This window comes from Mchenga conophoros, linkage group LG12 (genome assembly GCF_057382185.1).
Source record: "Mchenga conophoros isolate Kocher_MC1m ecotype Shallow Benthic linkage group LG12, M_conophoros_male_GT1.1, whole genome shotgun sequence".
In the NCBI taxonomy this organism is placed as follows: Eukaryota; Metazoa; Chordata; class Actinopteri; order Cichliformes; family Cichlidae; genus Mchenga; species Mchenga conophoros.
Window position 1 is genome coordinate 20,053,818 of NC_140537.1, and position 21,918 is coordinate 20,075,735.

The 21,918-nt window shown below is 43.3% G+C and overlaps 1 protein-coding gene across 1 annotated transcript in view; it reads left to right on the forward strand.

Moving 5' to 3' along the window:
* The first annotated feature begins 1,008 nt into the window (after positions 1 to 1,008).
* fam222aa (family with sequence similarity 222 member Aa) overlaps positions 1,009 to 21,918 on the forward strand; it is a 51,603-nt gene continuing 30,693 nt past the window's right edge. Inside the window, exon 1 of the mRNA XM_085294305.1 lies at positions 1,009 to 1,910. The gene's annotated coding sequence lies outside the window, so the exon portion shown is untranslated. The remainder of the gene's footprint in view (positions 1,911 to 21,918) is intronic.

The window sequence follows — 21,918 nt, forward strand, 5'->3', positions numbered from 1 at the left end:
TTGTACTGCCTTTGTGTGTCCCAGGGTCTGTGTGCACCGGACACAGTTGGCAAGAAGAGGAAAAATACTAAGGGCTTCTGTCAGAGTAAACAGTCCACTTCCCCACTGTTGTAGTGACATTTTTTTTCTTTTTCTCTTCCCCCTTTTTTTTCTTTTGGCAAAAATAGGTGTTTTGTGAGGTTTCCAGTGACTCATAAGCTTCTGGTGTCAGTGATGGAATTCTGCAAAGTTAAGCAGACAGTCACAGACATGTCATACTTTTTTAAAGATGTTCTTGCTGAAATGTGGGTAATTTAAAACGGGAAGCAACTGGAAATATGGGAATTTTGGTAGGAAAAAAGTGTTGTCTTAATATATCATGTAGAAAACAGCAAGCTCCATGCTTCCCGGGCTGTTGACGATCAGAAAAGAAGAGAACTTTGGATGTTTAAAATGAATTTTAAAAGATGTAACAGCTGTTCTATTAGATTTACAAAGCAATTTACAAAGCAATGGAGTTAAATAGCACTTGAAACGTTTACGTTTATGAACAGTGTAGTAATTTTAGCACACTGATCACACTTAATTTTATTCAAGCTGCATAACAATACTTAATTTCAGCTACAGGGGGGCCTTCCTGCAGCTTGAGGTCATTGTTGCTCAAGGGCACTTTAGAGATGCCTTCGGGTTTGAGCCCAGGTTTTCCAATAAAGCTGTTAACCTTTGACTGCTGGGGGGAATGGATGAAACCCTACAATGGATAAAAGAGTAATTACGATATTAATATGAATTCTGCTATGTTAAATTTATAATTACGTTTTCTTTATTATTATTATTTTTCTGCGTATAAACAACGTGGTTTCAGACGCCTAGACGCCGAGGATCTCTATGGTAACAGTCCTCAATTACCAATGATTGGCTAACCCGTGGGAATGTTTCTATTCCCTCAGTGCGGTGATTGGTCGGTGGGCGGTCTGTGCAGCCTGACAGTCTGCAGCGTTCCGGGTTATTGTCAGTCTCGGCAGCTCGGCAGAAGGGCAGGACCGCATCCCGGAGCTGCCAGAAGTAGCTAGCTCTTTATCCAGACGTAACCTTTTCCTGTTTGGTTAATATTACCAAAGAGAGCCTTTCGGGGCTTTGCCGTCAAGGTTACTCCACAGCCTCACCTGGAAATTTAAGTCTGAATCGAGAGGCAACACATCTCAGAGCGTCTGCCGACACCTCGGATAAAGTGACGGACGGAGCAGAGCCTGCTCTCCGGGATTTTACATCGCATCAGTTTAGGATATTCAGGCAGCTACTTTGGCCCAGCCTTGATCTCTTTCAGGGTACCTTCACACAATATTGCCTAGATGAAAACATTTGAATGATACATTTCTCATAAGGTCGTCAAAATTGAGCAGGCGGACCACGAAACCCATGCGTAACAGCGGGGGGATTTTTTTGGAATACTGCGTAGCCGCTAAACCTACCCAGTGTGTCGGTTAAGAGTTCTGCTATTTGGAGATATCTTCAAGCGAGAGGAAGATCAACCGGGACCCTGTACCTACTTTGATTCGGAGGCTAAACGGTGAAAACCCGAAGCACACTTGGTGCGCAATCCTTCTGAGGACGCTCTTGAAATTGCCGACCTGCGCTTTTGCCCTCGACAAAAATTGGCAGCCGAATCGAGAAAAAAAGGCAAAGCTTATTAACTTTGCATGCTAGAGGCTAGAGTGTGGAATCTAATTTGCAGGGTTACCGCTACATTTGCATACCGTCGGAAGACGAGGATAAACTTAATCAACATTTGACATCGACAAAGCAGCATCTGGATTTTGGGGCAACAGAATGAATCCGTTTTAATTTGGACCGCAGAAGTATGAGGCAGATTGCTCAGTGAATGCTACGATCTGCATGGAGTTCTAGTGTACACTACGGAGCAATTTATGGTAAATATATTTTGCATGTCTGTCTCTCCCAGTCGTGTAGATTCTGAATGGTACGGGTCATTTATTTGTAACCATCATGGTAGTTTGTGTCAGAGCTTCGCTTCAATGTTTGGGGAGGATTGTCGCCGAAACAGAGAAACGCCTGAAAATAATGAATGTTTATAAAATGCCCCCCTCCTTTCCCCCCAGGATGCTGCCCACACGGTTGATGATGTCTCGGATTTAAACCCTTTGTTTGACCCATAGGAAGTGTTGTAAAAATCGACTTGTTAGAGAGCCGCTGCCGAATTGCTCGAGGAGCTGCTTTGATGTGTAATATTGGTCTTTTCAAGTATGGGTAGCAATTAAGTATATTGTCGAGGCCAGTGCACTGCAGGCAGGCATCACAGACACGGGGATGTGTGGCACTGGAAGAGTTGCGGCTCAGAGCAAAAGGTGCGAATTTCTCATCTGTACGCCCCCGTGCGTCACCGCGCACGGGTAGGGTAACTACAGTGCCTGCTGCAATTAGAGATTTTCACCCTGGTGTGTTAATGATACACAATCTCTGTCTTTTTTATTTTATTTTATTGTGTGCCTGTATGGTGTGACAGGCTTTCATAGAGAGACTCATAAAATTCACGAGCATGTGTGCCTAGCGCTGTAAAAGTTTTCACTTTATGCTCGGTGATATGGATGATCCTCAGTGCTGCACTAAGGTCGGGAGACAATTTGTCATTGTCCCGTGAATTCCACAGCTCACGTGCCCTCTGCGGCCCCAGCCTCTGGTGCAGCCAGAGGAAGTCTGAAAATTTGACTCGACTGTGAATTAGCTGATAAAGTTTGGATTGTTTCCCGTGAACTTTGAGCCTCGCTGGTTGCTGAGGTTGCTTTGCAATATTTAGTTCCATTGCTCGCATTGCACGTAAATGAGCCTCCACATTATGCTGACTGTGCAGTGAAAAAGCCACACACTGTATGTTTTATCATTAGACTACAAGCATCCTCAAATTCTTATCTTCCAGTCGTTCTCTCTCCAGCAGCCTTGCAGATAGGCAGCTTGCAGAATGTAATATGGGCCCCCACAGTCAGGGCACCTGACATAGAGCCTTCCTGGCTGTATTGAATAAAACATCCAGTGATGTATGAGGCAGGAGCTGCACCCGAGGGGGCAGAACTGCCTCATTTACTTCCTCCACTCTGCGTCTATGACCTGCTGAGCAAATTGTGCTCATATTAGCTCTGCGGCTGCTCCTCACCTAAACAAATAGTCTCCCCAGCATAATGCTTGCCTTAACTCAACATGATGGTTGGACAAGGCAGGGGAGAGTGGAATGGCAGGGAAGCTTTAATATTTAGGTCACTGAATTACCTTTTTGAGATTGTAGTTGTTGTTCTGACTGCTTTTTTTGGCTTGCTTTTCGATTTTTCTTTTTTTGTAACACTGGAGCTTCAAGGGTCCCGCTGCCAGCTCAAGACTTGATCCACATTTCATTCCTCTCGCTTTCACCATGTTTGCTTTTGCTCTGCTTTCTCTGCGTTGGTAGCTGACAAAAGGATATCGGTGCTTTGTGGGCTCAAAGTTAATTTCATGTGTTTTCCACATTATTTTTTACTTGATCATAAAATGAAACGGGCGTAAGTCGCCAACTTGAGTAAAATGTAATCTCTTGTACTTAATTGAGCTGCCAACAGCTGGAAGGTAGTGAACATATTTGAGCAATGAGTTAACAGAAACACGCCAAAATAACCCTGAAATTTTATAAGTTTGGAACTCAAATAGCGTATCAGCTTGATTGATTGATTGCATTTGGGCTCCTTGCTGTATTCTTTGCTTATTAAAGTGCCTGCCTGGAGTGAATAAGTGAGCTCCACTCATGAATATCGTTAAAGTCGCTGAAGTTTAATTTCCTGTGCTGTGTATTAATCTTTTTTAATCCCTGCATGGTTTGATTGTCTCAACACCTACCCAGAGGCACCAAAACTCATTTTGACAGTTAAGATGACTAAAATAGTAGGTAGGTGTGTGTGTGTGTGTGTGTGTGTGTGTGTGTGTGTGTGTGTGTGTGTGTGAGAGAGAGCGCCTTACTCAAGATCTACTGACCCCTCAAGTGTCTAAGCTTATGTCCATTCTTGTGCGGACTTCATTACTGAAAGTGCAAATTAAATCTTCTTTTTTTTAAATAGCTTTTTCCCACCAAGTCCAATTATAGAATAATACACTTTGGATGAAAACAAACATTAAATTCATCTTCTTTTCCTGCCAAAGAAAAGACAACAACTCTTATGTTAACTGATATCACAGGAAAGCACAAAGCTTCTTACCTGGAAACATCATCGGACCCTCAAAGCCACGTCAACAGCAGCTCATTAGGTACCTGATCAAAGTGTTTCATATCAGCGAAAGTCTATAACAGTTCTTGTTTTAACGCTTTTAACGCTTTTTCATGTTAAGCCAAACAACAGAAAATTTGCCCTTTCTTGTTCTTTGCAGTTTTACTTGTTTTGATATAAACTCTATTGTCCCTGTACAGAGATTTGTTTTGCACATCAGTACCTGGAACAGTAGTGACAGAACATGAAAAGGGAAACAGAAAACAAAAAGCATTACGTGGAAGTGGGGCTAGAGAAACAGAGACACCTTTCAGCAACTCGGCGTGAACAAATACAGGTGAAAAGTGATGTCCACTTTCCAGCAGACTTGGTGGCGTTGGTGGGACTTTGCAGGCAGGATTAATAAGAGTCCTTCTACTTAGCTATTTAGCACATTTGTGTGCAGGTAGCACCCCCATACACTGCTAGCTGTTAATGCTATCTAATCTATATCGCCCTTTTTTGTGACCATTATTATGACTATTTCAGCGCTTAAAGATTAACCTTCATGGTTATATTAGCTGTACTGAGGAAGTCAAATGAAATGAGTATTCTTCCCAGTGTGTCCACACTGTCATGGTTATAAATGCTGAACTACAGTAATCAAAAAATGAGAACAAGAAGAAGAAGAAATACTCATTTTATCAACCATATACTCCATAATACAGTATATGGTAGGAGAAAAACCTCTTCATGCTGCTAGCCTTGTAAAAACGAATGAAATCACAGCACTTTATACCTAATGACATCAACACTTGTGCGAAATGTGATGCCAGAGTGAGATTCCATTTATACATCATAAAGCATTAAGTGAGACGTGGTAGTAAATTTTAAATACAGTGCAAGCTTCTTGGTTTTATAAACAGGCGCTCTAGCGTTTACATGAAAGTTGATTTTGTGTGATGCAGAAGAACTACTCTAACATAAGTTACAGCAGTGTGATTGCGTGCACTCTTTCTGTGTTTCTGGTAAGGGTGTCGGTTCTCTGCCCACTGATCATTTTCACTTATTTTTGTGAGTTGTACCTGCTCACTACTCTGCTCATGAGACCTTGGCAGCTCCTCATCAGGGTTATCTGCAACCACTTAGCGCATGACGGACAGCAATGATCCTCCGACCTCCTCTCTCTTTTCCCCTCTCGCCCCTCCGTCAGGCAGAATGGAAGTCACGTCTCAGCAGGGCTCGAGGTTAATGTCTAGTCTTTCATTTCTAAAGGTTAGGGACACCCAGCCCATTTTATTTATTTCTTTTTTTGGCGCTTGTGCAATATCGTGAGCGGGAACTGTGCTGTTCAAACGTGGTTAATGAGTACAGTCATATGGCGAGCCAGAGTACTGTGCAGTTTATAGTTTGTTCCACAGCACAGGCAGTAAAGTGAGGGGTGGCATGCTCCTTGCAAAGACTTCTTGGGGGGAAGAAGGAGAATAAAGCAAATCTGACAAGCTCTCCAACAGCGAATTTGCTCTCCTTAAAAACAATGCCGCTCTTGCCTTCCTCATGGTCACATTGATTTGTTCTGGGTGACAGTGCAGGCTGCTGTGAAATCACCCCAGCGCCATTGATCTCAAGGAGAAGAGGAGGAGAGGGAATGAAAGGCTGGCGACAGAGAGCAACATGGGAAAATCCACAGCGTGCCCTCCTCAACCTTAAACAGTAATAAAATGAAGGCCTTGGTTACTATCAGATCAGCCCCTGCTGTACTTCTTCAGCCACTGTATCGCAGTCTAGTCGGTGCTTTGATTTGTTTTGGAGGCCCCTACATGCTGTTTGATTTGCTATTGTGCCTCGCCATGTTTCATATTATCAGCTGAACTCTTTATTGCCACTGTTTTCCATGCCAGAAGCAAGGCTGTTTTTTATCTCATGCAGGCCTCTGATTAATCTCTGCCTCTCTGCTGGTGTACTTTAATCTTGAATGGGAGATATCTGATTTTCCTCGGCTATTGAGGAAGATCAAACTTTAATGGAACAAGGAACTGCACATCATCCTAATCTCCATCTCTCCCTGCATTTTGGTTGACTGCTCTCCCTTGGGCTTTGTAGCTTTCTGCAGAAGCAGGAAATACATCAGACAGATAAGATGTTTTCTCTTCATGCTTTGGTAATTTATTCCCTGTTGACAATGGCCACCACTTTACATCTCTGCTGTTTGATTAGCTGGTTGAAGAAGCCGCGGGTAAAAACGTGGGGGAATTGATTGACGCTTACAAATGGTTGTCCTGTATGACCTAAATGTGTGAAACTTTTCTAGAGGCTTTAATTGGGGTTTCTTCACAGTTCAGTCCATCCACAGCCAAATGTGCTAGCCCTCTCTCTATTTATTGACACACCAGAGAAGGGGGGCATGCGTAGCCTGAGGAGAGATATGTCAGCTGCATGGATGTATCCAGGTTCAATGCTTTTGATTACGCCACAGTCATTTCAGGAATTAGCTATTGACCGCTTTCCTTTTTCTTTTTTTTTTTTGTTTGGTCCGTTCTCTTCCTCCACCGTATCACTGAATAACGCTGTACATTATGCTGACCAGCATCCGGACTGCGACTGGCTTGGTGCATATTGTTGCAAATGGATAACACTTAAGGGGGTGTCACACCTCCCGCAGACGGCTTACGTCTGTGACAAAAAGAGGCTATTACCCAATTCTAAGGCGGTTGCTGTAAGGTAATGAAATTTCCACTGACTGGAGAAAACAATGTTGTCTGGTCTGCACTGTAATTGCAGAAGCCACCTCGCCATTTTCCCCGAGTTCAGCGTGAATGCAACACGATTTAATAAAACTCTGGAGATTTTTATCATTTATTGCCAGGCCTGGCAGCCGCATCAGGGAGAGTGAGCCGAGGCTTGCACAGATAAAACTCATTCAATTTACTTGTTGAATTTTAACCATGCGAGGCAGAGACCATTTGCAAAAGAGCCGCCATATGACCCGTAGGAGAATGTTTTTATAGGGATCATGCAGGTCAGCTATACTGTTAATATAAAACCACCATTCCTTTAATCTAAATGGCAGAGCACCCTGGAATTTCTGTCATTTTCTCTCCTGGTATTATTTGTGTCAAGAAAGGGTTGAAAATCCCTGGGATATTAGGCCCTGGGGCCAAAGAGCTTCTGTGTGCCTGCTTCCATTCACATACAAAAACACAGGAACATTGACATGAGGACATGTATGGACACACGCACACATACACACACTCCTAGCCCTGTTTTATTACCTCCTGCCTGCTGCTGGAATTGCTTTCCTCCCTCGAGTGAGCCAGGCAAAGCCGGCTTTATTGTGTTAACCTATTTGTGTGTCAAGAGCGATTGCAGCGTTCTTTATCTCTGTTTGTATTCGGACGGGGAGACGGCAGAGAGAGAGTGAGGGAGCAAGGAAGAGGGAGAGCCAGAGAGGGTGAGTGGCGGAGGAAAGAAGGGGAAGAGAAGGTGTTTGTGGTGTGGGCGAGGGGGGGTACACAGGAGCCAGGCAAGCCACCGGAGTTAGATGGATGGCCGGTCACCTCGCTCTCTACTCTGGAGGATAATGACTGGTTGCTTAGCAATGACCCACCCCCACCCACTTCCAGACTTGCATCCACAGTAATCACTTTTTTCCTCTAAAAGATTTCATATATAATTATAATGGGGCTTTTCATTTATTTAGCACAGTAGGGTGGAGGGTGTGAGCTGGAATTGGGGATTTTTGCGTGGTGGTGCTTATCGACTCCCGGCTTTTGTGCAATGCAAAATTGCACTTGCATTCATGTGTGTTTGTAGGAAAGTGTTTGTATGTGCTTTTGCTGTTGGAGTTTGGCCTGGATTACGACTAGGCCAAAGCTATATTTCCTGCCGCTGTACGACCTTTGACCGACATAATGCCACACTGGTGACGGTGCAGATGCACAAATACACAGACACACACTTTCATGTTTTCTGATGAGCGACCAGAAGCTATCAAGGGCTGCTTCATGTGAGCTCTTAGTTTTATTAACATTTTTTATTGAGTTGAACAAATTGCTGACCTTTTATGGTATAATGAAAGGTCTGGCCCGCTAAGGACAAATTCGAGCTTTGGCAGTGGTGACTGGCACCCGTCCCAGCTATTTAACTCATGATTTACAGCGTGTTTATTCAGCAGGTGACAACATTTAATACAGCGGAGTGTTTCCCAACATTTCAGCTCTTTTTTTTTCATCTGTTCTGTTTTTTCAGATCTTAGTCTGAAGCAGTTCTGTTGTAATAGATACAGTCTACTCGCACTGTTCTCTTGCAGGTTTGAATTTAGGTTACTGGATTTTTAAGTGGCAGAGTAAAGGTGTAATATCTGAACATGACCCCCAATTTAAGCTGCCTTTCATCACCAGCAGCCTCGGTGTTGGCACAAATTCCAGAGTCCTTTAAATTATCTGCCAGTTATTCTCTCTGTTTCTGTTTCTTTCTTCTTTTTTTAATCTTCCCAGTTTTTTTTTTCTTTCCTTTCCTCTTTCATGAGATTTGAATCATTTGAACATGCCTGTGAAGTTCATATTAAACTTTTACTTGTTTATGATGATAAAAAGTCACGGCTGCTTAAACAGACCTTGTGGATCAAATTAAATGCTTTGTCTTGCGCTCGCGTAGCCAGTTGGTGGTGTATTTGTTCATTTCTGGATTGACGTATTATATCTACACTTAAAAAAAAAAAATCTGTTTTGTTATTGGAGCTTCTTTATAGATCGTCAGCCGCGTCTGATATTTGCCCATCTGTGCTCTTTCTCCATATCCTCTTCGGTGCCATCTTTTCTTATCCGGGCTCATGCACCAATGCTAAAATTGACAGCTTCGTATGTCCTGGGAACTTCATACAGATAAACTAAACATACATCCCTATCCTCCCCCTCAATCTCAGTGCCATGCTTCTGTAGCTGCATCTATAGAACAGCTGTCCAGCTGTCACGGCAGCCCACCAGTCAGCCGCTCTCCAAGGCAACATCTGTAGAGACTGAACACACAAGGGCAGCCTGCCGTTCCCCGCTTGTCCCCGAAGACCGTGGAAGTGTGTCAGGCCTTTTGGCTACACATTACCGCTGACCACATCAACCGTATCACTGGGTTTTGATTGAATGTCATCTGCTTCTGTGCCACTTAAATGAGCTCTGCGAGGCTTCAGACTGTTGTATTATTTTTTTCTTTGTCAGTGACTTACAGTGATCTGCCGCTGAAGCTTCCTGTTGTCACAACAGTAGTTAAAAACAAAACACGTGACTGTGCAGCCCAAAAAAACTGAAAAGCGACTCTGCATTATTGTATCCATTAATAGTCATCTGCCTCCGCATGTATGTGTGTGTGAGTTCTTGTGCACACGTGTGCGTGCGTGTGTGTGTAAACAAAATCCCAGCGAACAAGGTGCAATGGCCTGGAACTGACGAGAACCCACTGGGAGAGTCTCTCCTTGATGTAGACCCCCCCCCACTCCCGCTTCCCCTCCTCATTCTCTACCATCTTTCCCTCTTGGCATCAGAGCACGATGGCGAGGCAGGCGGGGGTGGGGGGGGGGACGCACAGAGCCATGTGAGTGGGGAGATGAACAGATCTGCGGTCCCCTCTGTCAGCCACAAACTAGGATCAGGGAGATCGTGTGGAACTCTCTCCTGGGATGAGCAAAGGGAAGAAGGGAGAAAACAGCTGTTAAGTGTTTTTCTCTCACTTCTTCACCAGCTCACTTGTGTTTTTCCCTACTCTGTCATTTCCTCTAAGGCTGTCATTAGCTTCTGTTACACGGGTTTTAAATAACTTTTTGAACAGTTAGGGGCATTTGATAACAGAGGTTCTGTGTATCTCTGTGTGTCTATGTGTGGTTATAGATGTGCCTTGTACGTTGTGTGATATGACCTCCAAGTATTGTTTTTTTGTTTTTTTTTAAATTTAATTTTTTTTAATGGGTTTGTTGCACAGAATGTAAATAAAAGATGGACATAGTCTCTGGGTCTGAAAAGTGAGGCCAATGCAGAGTTGCTCTAACTCTACGTTCTTTCTAATGGCCAGCAGGGGGCGACTTCTTGGGGTGGAAAAAGAAGTCTGTTTGTATAAAGTCTGTGGGTAAACAAACCGACTTCTCACTTGATCTGTGACCATGATTAGCAGTTTTCCAGCTGTTTTTTGGTGTCAGTCGCTGGTTTCAAATCTTATTTATACAAGAAGATGTGAATTTTATACGTTACGGCTCCGTTATACTTAGCGTGCTTTAACGTCAAGTTTATGCTTTATGGTGGCCAGCAGTGTCCCTGGATTTTTCAGTCAGATCCACACCTTATATGTAATATCTGATTTCAAAAAAATGATATGATCAGCATTTAGGGAGTGCACAAACCAGTGGCCTTGTTCATCTTTTTTATACAGTCTATGCTTATCGTCAGAGGTCGAAAATCCTCGAGACACACAGACAATGCAAATGTACACATTTTGAAAGTGTGCTAATTGTTCCTATAGCTCTTCTGGAGTGTTTTAGGAACTATTAAGGATTTGATTTCTTTATCATCACTCTTGGTAGCTGGGGGCCTCTCAGGCATACTGTGCCTCTCCCCACAGACAGCTGCGGAGTCATACAGTCTGTGGGCGAAGTTTGATAGATCCTGTTTACTGGAGCTGAGAGAATGCCGGGGTATCTCAAATTAAGTGTCACTTAAAGCTTGTCATTTAGTCAGCTTTCCATTTTGTTCCCCCATCTCTAGTGGCAGCACTGTGCTGCCAATTGTAACAGGGATTGAGAGGAAGACATTTGGTGATTACACATTCTGTCATGATTGAGGGGTGAAGCCAGCAACTCGATGCAAAACCAAATTCCATATGGCTGCAGTGAAATCTCTGCACCCATAGTGAGTTACTCTGAAGCAGCCCCCGTCCTGATGACAGCGAAATCGCCTGCTCATGACTTATCGTTTTATCATTTAAATTTACCCCATTGATGCTCGCTGCTGTGATTGACAGCTGGGCTTGAAAGCCACAGCTATCTCAATTGAGCTCCAGCAGCCAGTTGGTAACCGTGACAATGGTCTCTCCTCTTTCCCTTGTTTTCACACATTTTCTGCTGTCACAGAAACCTCACTGATTGCTTCTCTGCCAAGACAGCATCCTATTAATCTTTTAAATAAGGGCCGCAGCCCAGCAGTATTGTTTGTAGAAAACCAAGAGGACCTTGTGAGACCACACTGAAAAGGGAAAGGGGGCAACAGTGCTGAATCTGTCTCACTGTGGCAGGAAAGCAGAGCCTCCTTAAAACCTACAATATTAGAACTCTAATAGGTGCTGCGGAGATGGATGATCCCGAGGTCTGAATATAGATAACGCTCTCTGGACCCACCTGATAACTCTGTGGGCTCTGTTGTCTTCTGCCTCTTTCAGCTTCGCTCTCCAGGTGCATTCTGTGCTTTCATCTACATTGTGGCACTCTGAATAAAAGCCTCTGTGTTTATGGCCATTTTCTTTTTCTATGCGCTTATTGATCCTTTTCAGCATGGTTGGAATAGTCTTTATTTTTTTCAATTCTGGGCTCAAATAGCATAACAGCAGCATATTCTGAAATGGCAACCCATTGATGTATTGTGATGTGACCTAGCGAAGGTAGAATAACAGTTCAGCCCTTTGTCCCAGTGTACTTAGCTGACAATTTGTTTGAAGGAGACGCAAACATGAATGAAATTGTGGCCTCCTTGCAATGTATGTTTCTTGCCACCAAGAAAATGCTCTCTCTCACCTCTGTCTTCAAATGGCTTTCTGCACTCTGATTTCATGGACTTAGGCTTTTGTGTTTAATTAGGTGCGATTTGTGAACATCCCGAGTGATAGGAAGTCTTCTTTTTTTTTTCTTCTTTTTTTTGCACTTTCTTGTCAAGTGGATGTTAATGGAGAATTGCTGCAATGCTCTTGACACCCTCTGCTTTATAATGAGTTCCTTCCTGTGCAAAATGGCCCCATAAACCAAACCTTTCAAGGATGAGGAGCATGTGGCAGCAGTATTTTGGCTTCTCTCTCCCTCAGAAATGTTCATGCCATATAAAAGAGACTGAAATTGTGGGATCACTGTATACCTTGATTGTGTCTTTGTCTCTGCTCCAGTCATAGAAATCCAGCGAGGCAGTGCAACCTAGCTGACTAATTGACTTCCAGGTCAGAGCAAAATAATAGCCAGAGTTCTGGTCAATGAAAATGGATATACTTTCCCCTGTAAAGCAAGCCACGAGTGCTTTGTTCTGATCTGTGTGGTCATGCACCTGTGCATGCACGCACACATGAGCGATTCAGCATGTAGCTATTCATAGTTTTCCTCTGTGGTTCACACAGTTAACTCGGTACATTTGAAAAGCACACACACACAAAACATTAATAAATTCAGAGCACTTTAGTGTCACTATTTATATAAGCTTTAGTCTGGAACTTTGATCTTATGTGATGCTTCTGTGAGAAAATTGAGAGCTTGAACAATAAGGAATAGTTGAATAGAAGTGTTTGCTTTTTAATTGTGTGCTTTCAAAACTAGAAAGCTCTCTGACCCACTTTTGTAATACTTGACACGAACTTTAAAAGTATACACATTAGTATTTTATGGAAAAAAATATCTTCGGGGCACTTCAATCGTTTTCTCGCCTTTCTGTCTATAAAGCATCATTGCACTGAGTTTTTTTTTTTTTTCTGTATTTCCTTTTCTTTTTTGATCAAAAATGAGGTCCGCTTTTCTTTACGCGTGGCTGTGTTTGCAACGAGATGAGCGAGTATAAGTGCGAGTCCTTGGAATGTATGTTAAACTGTAAGTCTGTGTTTTCTTCTGAACAGGCAAATGTGTGTGCATAGGGATGTCTTTTTGTTCTTGTTTGCAGGTTAAACACAAACACTGCTGTCCCAGATTCACACGCAATCCTCCTCCACCTGAGCCTGATCCCCGGGAACTTGGCGACTTGCACGTAGCCGCGAGCCTCTTCCCCTCTGTCCGTTACCCCAAAAGATTCTCAGTTCCTCCGGTTTCAAAGCGCTCGCATAGCTCAACTGTGTCGAAGCACGCCCCTCCTCCCTGACCCCTCCTCCTGGAGACGGCACTCTTGACCTGCTGCCCCATTGTTTCCAGCGGGGATGGATGGGGAGCCGCCTCTGCTGCCGCGATCCTTCACTCAATAGCAGCTCCATCTGTTGACTGCGTGACTCTGGGTTACAAGCGGGGATTTTGCTCCGTCTGTGAAGGGTGTGAAAAGAGCTATCTCAGGGGGGCTTCCTGAATGGAGTTTTAAAACTGCAGACGAAGGGTGTTGCGATGCCTCTCACAACCCCACCCTTCTCCCCTTCACCTCTCCACCCATCGTCAGCCCAACACAGCCAGCTGGGTGTGTGCAGGATGAGAGGCCTTCATTGTGCCTGTTCACAGGCCCCAAGGCAACAGGGTCACCTTGTCCCCAAACAAATGCTGCCCTCAGTGGGATTATTGGCACTGTTCGTCTGTGTTTCCGTGTGTGTGTGTGTGTGTGCTTGCATGTAAAGGGGGAGTAGGTATTTGAGTAAAAGAACGCGTCATCGGGAAGAGGGCAAAGGCCTTGGCTATGAGCACATTTATCTAACATCTCTGCCTTTCACATCAAGACCTATTCAGTGCAACCCGTCTGCATCAGGTTTTCAAAGGACATCACCGATAAAGAAACACTCTGGGCTGCTTTGCTGCTCTCAGTGCACTCCGTAAGCATTTAGACCAACAAAGCTGCTCATGTAATGTTCTGTTTCTCTTGTATATTCAGCTTAGAGAGACAGAATCTATTTTTTTTTTTTTTTTTTTTTTTTTAAGGTTTGGAAACATGAAATGGTGCAAGAGTACTGCTTTGGGCTTTCGGGCATGGTCTGTTCTGCAGTTCATCCTCTTTAACGGAGGGTATTTGTGAACAAAAACGAAATGTGTGGCTGTTTTGACAGCTGGTTCACCTTCGGTAATTAATGGTAAAATTGCATTCTGCCAGACGTTTGTGCTGAGGTCTTCTGTCTTTCTGTGTGGGAGTTGTTATTTGGCATTTCCACTTAAGTGAAAGAGGAAATGCCTGGTGGGATCCTCTTCTTTCTCCTGAAGAAGATTCTCATTAACTTAAAAAAAAAAAATCCTTCTGGATGTGTTTTTCTTTTTAAGTCTTTTATTACAATACAGGTCCAATCATAGTATTTGTCACATCTATGCATTCTGTAAGGTTCTTTTCTGTTGACTTGCAGTTTGGTTCAGTTAACTCTTTCTTTTGCCCCTATCACACAGGGACAAAAAAAAAGTGCTGAAGTACTCAAAAAGTTCTGAAGAGGCACAGCCAAGCATCTTCCCCCCTAGTCTCCTGTTCTTTCCCCTGTCACAGAGCCACAGATCAGCTTCATCACCTAGAGCCCTCAGGTAACACAGCATGTCCTTAACACACCTTTACTTCAGTTAAGATGATTAAAGCAGCACAGTCCCTCTCCTCGTGCCTTCTACGCATGTGTTACACTCCCAGACTTCCCCTCGCAGAAGACAAAGTGAGCAACAGTATCAGACTGAGAAGCGCGCGGGTGGTTCGGGCATGGAGCCCCCTCAACCAGAAGAGACGGAACTAAAGGAGGGGGGGGGTTGTCGAGTGGAATGAGTGGAGGTGGAAAAGTGCAGTGACAGCAGAACGAATAAATTGAAAAATTCTCTCATTGTAAATTGTCTATTGCTCGTGACAAACGATCTGATAGGCGAGCGGCCCGGGTTTCCGACGCATCCGTCCCAATAGAGCTGTGAATAACTGGTCTATCTCCACACTGCTTAGCACTGGCCCCTCACTTAATAATTCATACAGTGTGAAATATTTTCCCCAGTACAGATATGCCAAAGAGCTGCCGCTAGCATGCGGGGGCGGTGAGGAGGGTGTCCCTGTGGTGCTAATTTGGGGACTGGTGACGTGCATAGATTTCTAAGGGGGCTTTAGTTTGGAGGTGATGTCTCAGACACATTTGTTCTCCTGTATGCTCTGTCTGCTATTGGAAGGAGCCGAGCTAGAGATGTAGAGAGTGAGAGAGCGCAGATGACATTTAACTTGTGGCTGATCTGCCTGCGACGAGGAACAGAGAGGGGAAATACATTTCCATTTACGCTGACTGAACACAGTTATCAGTGACTGTGGGGACAAAGGGAGGTTGTAAACCTGCTAAGTAGTTTTTGCTGTTTGCCCTGGTGAGTGTTGTGGTCACATCTTTGGCAGCAGGTGTCTGTGGACACCTGGTTCATGTCTCCAGTTTCCTTCAAGTGACTCCCCCTGCCTCAGGCTGCTTCAGGAGTCAGCAGCCAAGAGTATCTCTCGTGGTCCCTGACCTTATTGTGCCCTTCCCTCAGAGGTCGCGCCATCGTATTCACAGCGACAGTGAAACCAAAGCTGTAAAAGCCTCGCTCACATGCACGCTGCGATGTGTGTGCAGATGTGTGCTTGCATGCAATAGTGTCATATAGCCATGCACTTTTTGTGCAACAGTGTTTTGTGCTTTCGTCTAACTCGTTCTGCAGCTTAGCCCTGTACAAACTGGGTTTTTATGGTCCGCATTCAGGCCCTGATACCAATTATGCAAACTATTAAAAATTTAAGGAGGACAGTCTTTTATAATTTAATCCTAAAGTAATAGATTCTATTAAAAATGCATGAGAGGAGCTTTATAGATGGAGCTAGAATTAGTGTCTATCAAAGACTCCAGTCAAGGATGCAGGGGGAATGGGCAGCAGGAGTGGTGGTATTGCCTCATTATTCAAATAGGATATGATTACCATAGAGCAGGAGTCCCTCAGAGCTGAAGCAGAGCTCTCTGGCTACTGTGATCACTAACAGGAGGAGTCCAGCTCCTCGATGGAGGTCTCTGCTTTTCTGGCTTGAAAGCGGTTTTAGATTTCCTGTTTTAACTTTCACAAATGAAATTTGAGCTTGTTAACTCGAGCGTACTGCCACCGAAATACTTTTCATCTTACTAGGTGTCTTCACCCTGTTGATTCACTTCAGATTGTTTCTTGTCTGTACTGAAAGCATACAAAAGGTATTCAAGCATAAAAACAAGAAAGCTACAGGGTTGTAGCTCTTCTTCACTAGAGACAATGAAGTCTTATGCAATGCAGTTCAGCAGCTCCACCCTTAAGTCTACTTTTACACTTTTTTGATGTAGCCCAACACCTGAGCTAGACTACATTGTTCCTTATATGCTTTCAGCCCGGTTAATGTGAGGGGTGCAACATAATAGAGTCTCCAGACAAATTTATGGTAGAGCTGTTGCATTAGATTTCACAGGTGTACCTAATAAAGTTTCTGCTGAGTGTAATAAAGCTTTTATTGTTGCTTATACTCCTTTGTTTACCCTGCAGAGCCTCCTAAACAGCAAACTAAAGAAGTATCAGTTTGTGTTTTGTTTCCTTTTCTGTTTTTTTGTTACGTTTTTAAAAGAAGGAAGCCACATTTGCGGCGTTGAATTTTTCAGGGCTAAATTTCCCCTTGTTTTATAATGCGCCTCGTACTACCCCGGCAGTGCAGCGAGCTCAATCGTTTTCCTGCATCATCAGGTTTATGGAGTACAGATAGCGGTTGAATTTCACTCTGTTGTCATTGTGATTTGCTTCGATAATTACAGCCGGAGAACTGCTGCGGTTCGGATACGGTAACAGCCTCCCGAAAAAGCTCAGTGGTTATTAATGTTCTCCAAGACGTGGATTGAAAAAGCCAATAAAAATTGGAATCCTCATGAAGCTTATATGGATTTTAAGTTCTGCCTCAGAGGTAAATTCCTCGCCTTTCTGATGTAATGGTTGCCTGTTTATGGAATAAATCCAACTGGCTTAATCGATCATCTCCGTGGAAAGGTCAAGTGGAGAAGCTGTGGTGTTTGAAGTGCTTATATCCCATGGAGGAGTGCCAGAAATGTGACACCTCCTTATGAGTGGGTGTAGGCGTGCAGATTAGTGACGGACAGGGTGGCCCAGGGGGATGATTTAGGGAGATTCAGCTCTAAATACTCTGTGTATATCAGAGAGAGAAACTATAAGCTGCCTTTCCCACAATCCCCATTTTCAACAGAAAAGCATATTAGTAGATTAAAAGAGAAATTTTGAAAAAGACTAGACTGAGAGAGAGACACAGAGAGAGAAAAGGAAACAAGGTGGCCACAGCTGGTGCTGAAAGGTGAACAAAAGTTTGGTTTTAACCTCCTGTCCACGCTTTTTGTTTAATGCTGCTTGAAGTTACCAGTTGGTTTCATCCCTCCACAGTCTAATCTAATCTGGAGTGGGTGGCTGTGGGCAGCATCTGTGCTCCAAGTTGAAATAGGGCTTTCTCACTGCCTAATCCTCTATCCAGGGATCACTCAGTAGGGTGAAGACAATTACCAGCCTGCTTTCTCATGCTAATGGAATCTCTAACTAGATCTTACGGAAAGACGGGAAAAAATAGACGGAGGAAGAAGAGAAGCGGGGACAATGGCGCAGAAAGATGACCTAACTAAAATGGGTTTTTAGATTACCATTTAATTATTGATAGAGACCCAGTTGTAAGGCCTAAGGTCAGGATTTGGAAAGCCTTTTCCAAGAAAGGAGACAGATTGGGACTCTATTCCGGTTTGTGTTAGGTCACAAAGTTGCTGAGACGGTACTGATGTCAGCGACATATCCGCAGCTCTGTGCCATAGTCTGGCTTTCACCCTTTTTATCACATGCCTCCAGCAAGGTGTCTGGAGTGGTTTTAAATTGCATTAATATGCAGGAATTTATAGATTGCCTCCCTTGGCATTTCTGCAGGGAGGGGAAGAGAGTATTACAGTCTCCATCTGCACTAATTACTGGGTCTTGGCAGTGTTACCTGTCTCTTGTGAAGGACAAACCACGGCACCAAGCAGTAACACAGAGAGCAGAAGGAGCTCATCTGCTGGGGAGTCTTCAAGAAGAGGGATGTCTCTGGGGCCTTTTTACTCTGATATGTTTGATGTGTTGGGAGCCTTGACTACCATAAAATAAAAAAAAATCTCTGCCAGCAACATCAATAAACTAAATGACTTCGTCTAACTTCCTTCATCCAGAGCTGAGAGAGAAGAGCTAACAGGCTTTACACCTGATTGGAGCGATAGCTGCATGCTTGTGCAAACTGTTGTAGTTAAATATATCGCCTGTTAATCCTAGTGAAAACTTAAATGGGCTCTCTCCAGCGTGTCAGGAGAAGTCATGGCAGCTCAGGGAGAAATCTTAACAGATGTACTACAGTCGTGTTCTCGTTGAAGTGCAGTCCTAAAACCTGAAACAGAATGCAAGTGTTTGGTCTGCTAAATAAAATCACAGAGGAAGAAGAAGTCAGCCTGCATGAGTGCTGCTAACTCTACCATCGGCTCACAGCACAGTACATTATTAGGCTACTCTTGTTGAGCAAAGAGTCTAAATTTTTAAATCATTACAATCTGCAATCAGCATCTTGCCTGTGAAAACAGCACAGGGATCAGTGCTTGGCACCTCAGGTTGCTCACTTACTCCCAGGTTGCCAACTTTCTGCATCAAACCTGCTTGCAGTGCTTCCTCAGCTTCCTGTGGGTTTCTCAGGTTTCTGTATTTGTTTGTCAGCCTGTCAGAAAGACTTCTTGGATCGCTGCTGCATGAACATCTTGCTGATGTTTGTGCCATCTGTGCCTTTAGCCAGCAGGTGATTACCAACCGCAGACTCACCTCCCACTCTGTCCAATTGGATTCCCTTTGCTGGCATGGTCGGGGCCAGCTTCGAGAGGGAAAAAGATGACAACAGCTGGATGGCACACATTATGGAGTAAAAGAGAGACTGCTGAGCCTCAGCGATATAAACTGCAATACGGAGAAAATATGTGGCAAAAACTGCCTGTTTCCTTTTCCAAACTAGCTGTGAGCACTCGTGTCATCCTCTCTTTTAAAGTCTTTAATATCCAGCAGAGCAAAAATGGCTTTGTCACACTTGAGATATATCAAATGAGATCAGTGTCAACATTTCAACGGTGCACTATTTGATTGCCTTGTGGGCTTCAAAACACGCTAATGTTATGCATGACTTAGTATTGGATCTGTGACACCCTCCAGTGAAAGACAGCGGAGTTGTCCTTTGGACCATGGGAATTGGGGTCACCTTAGGCCCTGCAGAGAGAGTGATATTTGGAGTCGGAGAAGAAATCACACTGTTTGAATTTAATTATATTCCATTGATTTATTGAACACCCATTAATAAGCATACATTCTGAGGCAGGGCCGTTTTGCATGAAGGTTCTCTCTCTCGCTCGTTCCCTCTCCGTCTTGCCTCTCGCCTGCTCACTCCATTTCATCATAAATTGACATAAGCCTTTCTTTGAAGTTCAGGAGCCAAGCTGAGGAATGACAGCACAACAAACAATGAACAAAACGCAGAAAAGACAATGAACATTTGAATATTCAAGTGAGCCACTATAGGATGGTTAGAAAGGGGGGAAAAAAGAGCCCTTGTTTTATTGTTGTTGTGTTAAGCCATGAATGGACCTGTCTGGGACAATAAAGGATTGTGTCACATTGGGATAAGAAATTTTGCAACATCAACAATGCTTTACAAACAGTGTGTAATAAGGTTTATGGAGGAAAACAGAAATCCCAGCATTAAAACCAAAAAAATCGTTGTTTTTTTCACATATTGCTGAAGTTAGCAGGGAGGGAGCTGGTTTATATTTGGACATGCTTCCTGGGTTTTGCATGGAGAAGCATTCTGTTTGTTTGTTTTGGATTGATATGCAGTTTGAATGTGTGATTAAACTTTAGTTAATTAAAGATCATCCATTTCAGTTGCCCTGTGTTTTTCAGGATCAACTTTACAGTCGGCCTCTACATTGTTCGATAATCATTTAGCTGGGTCTGTGTGTGAAAGTGGTATGAAACAACAACTGATCCTTTTGCTTTGTAGAACAATATAACAAAAAACAACAACGGCTGAGACAATAAGCGGGGAACAGGATGTGTTTCCACTGTGGTTTGTCTGACAATCTTAAGCCACACTCTCATTGCTCAAAGTCCCCCACAGGCTTGAGCAGGAGCGCAGGGACTCTGTCATTTTGGAAGAGTACATTGGTTGAAATGAATGAGGGCAGATTCCCGGTCGGCTATTAGTGCAAAGGACGCTTTTCTAAAGGCTAAAACGGTATTCCGTTTGTACTGTTGTTTACACAAAATAAACAAACCCTTCAATCAACACAAACTCTTACTGTTTGATCAGTAAGCACGGTCAGAATTCGTTAAACTCAAATTATGCCCAAAATTACAGTTCCTGTGTAGTAAAATGTTAAATTGAATAAAATCTGTTCAAATGAAATGTATCTGATTGGTATATATTCACATTTCCCTTAATGATTTATTATTTGAATACATTAACCGTTGATTAGATATATTTCAGTTACATTTTACTCATGTTTATCGAGGCTGAAGAAACTGTCTCAGCTCTCAGGCCTGTTGAAAAGAAAACCGTTTCGCAAGTTGGCAGACTCTGTCAAGAACAATGTCCTTAACCCCTCGGTGCTCAAGGCCCCTTCACTGTCACATGTGATGTGAAGGTCATACTCATCGTGCTTGGCTTGCTGTAACAGCTCCGCGGTGATCACTCATTCTGTAGGTGTAAAAAGAGCAGTAATGTTAAGCCTTACATGACTAATGCTTTGGTAAGTCCCACCGAAAGCTGCACAGGTAATACCTCTGAGAACTGGAGACTGATTGCTTCCTAGTACTGCGGCGCACTATACATTGTTGTCCTCACTAGCTCGGATTGGCCGTGCTTTACAATGTTTCGGATATGTGGGGACATTTTTTATTTGGAAACCTTACCAGGCAGCGGAGCATGTTATGAACTCCATGTGCAGGAACAGCTGCAGGTGCAAAGAGTGAGCCGAACTATGCGAGCTGGTCTGCTCGCGGCAACAACAAACAAATAAATAACTAAATATAAGAATTAAATTCTTGATTAGAGAAGAATTCCCACTAGAAATAAGTCTAATTATCTGCCAGTACAGATGCTTTAGCAAGGTTTCTTGAAACAAGCACTGGCATGCATCCCAAGCACTGTATTAAGTCAAATAAATGTAAGATGAATGTCAGTTATTTTATTGACGGTTACTTTCTTTTATGAGAGTGAAAATCTCTTGAAACCGGAGATTTTCTCTGTGAGGTGTAAGTGAAAAACAACACATTATAGCAAGTGATCAGGGATCAAACCGCCAACCCTACAGTTAGTGAATAAATCTCTCTACAAGAGTGTAATATACCGTGTTGCAATCAATACAATGTTACCGTCTTTAACGTGACAAGTGTGGAGTGCATTATAGCGAAGAACAAAAGTTGTGAGGGGGGATCAATACCGTCCAACACTGTAACATGAATTATTGTCAGAATTATGGTAAAAAGTCCATCTATAAAACGATGCCTTCCTTTGAGCATTTGGTCTGTTGTTGATTATATTGTTTCACATCTCATCTTTGAGTTGATGTATGTTTAAAGGCTAGTGGATCCTCTTATCCAGAAATGTTAAATATTTATGTTTTAAGATAAAACAACCTTGATGATTTTGTTAAAAAATAGAAAATAATAACGATACTGGGTAAGGTTTTTGAGGGAGCGTGTTGCCTTTTGCAAATTAATGTGCTGATGTTGACACAACACCAGTATTTCGAATACTAATGTGACTTA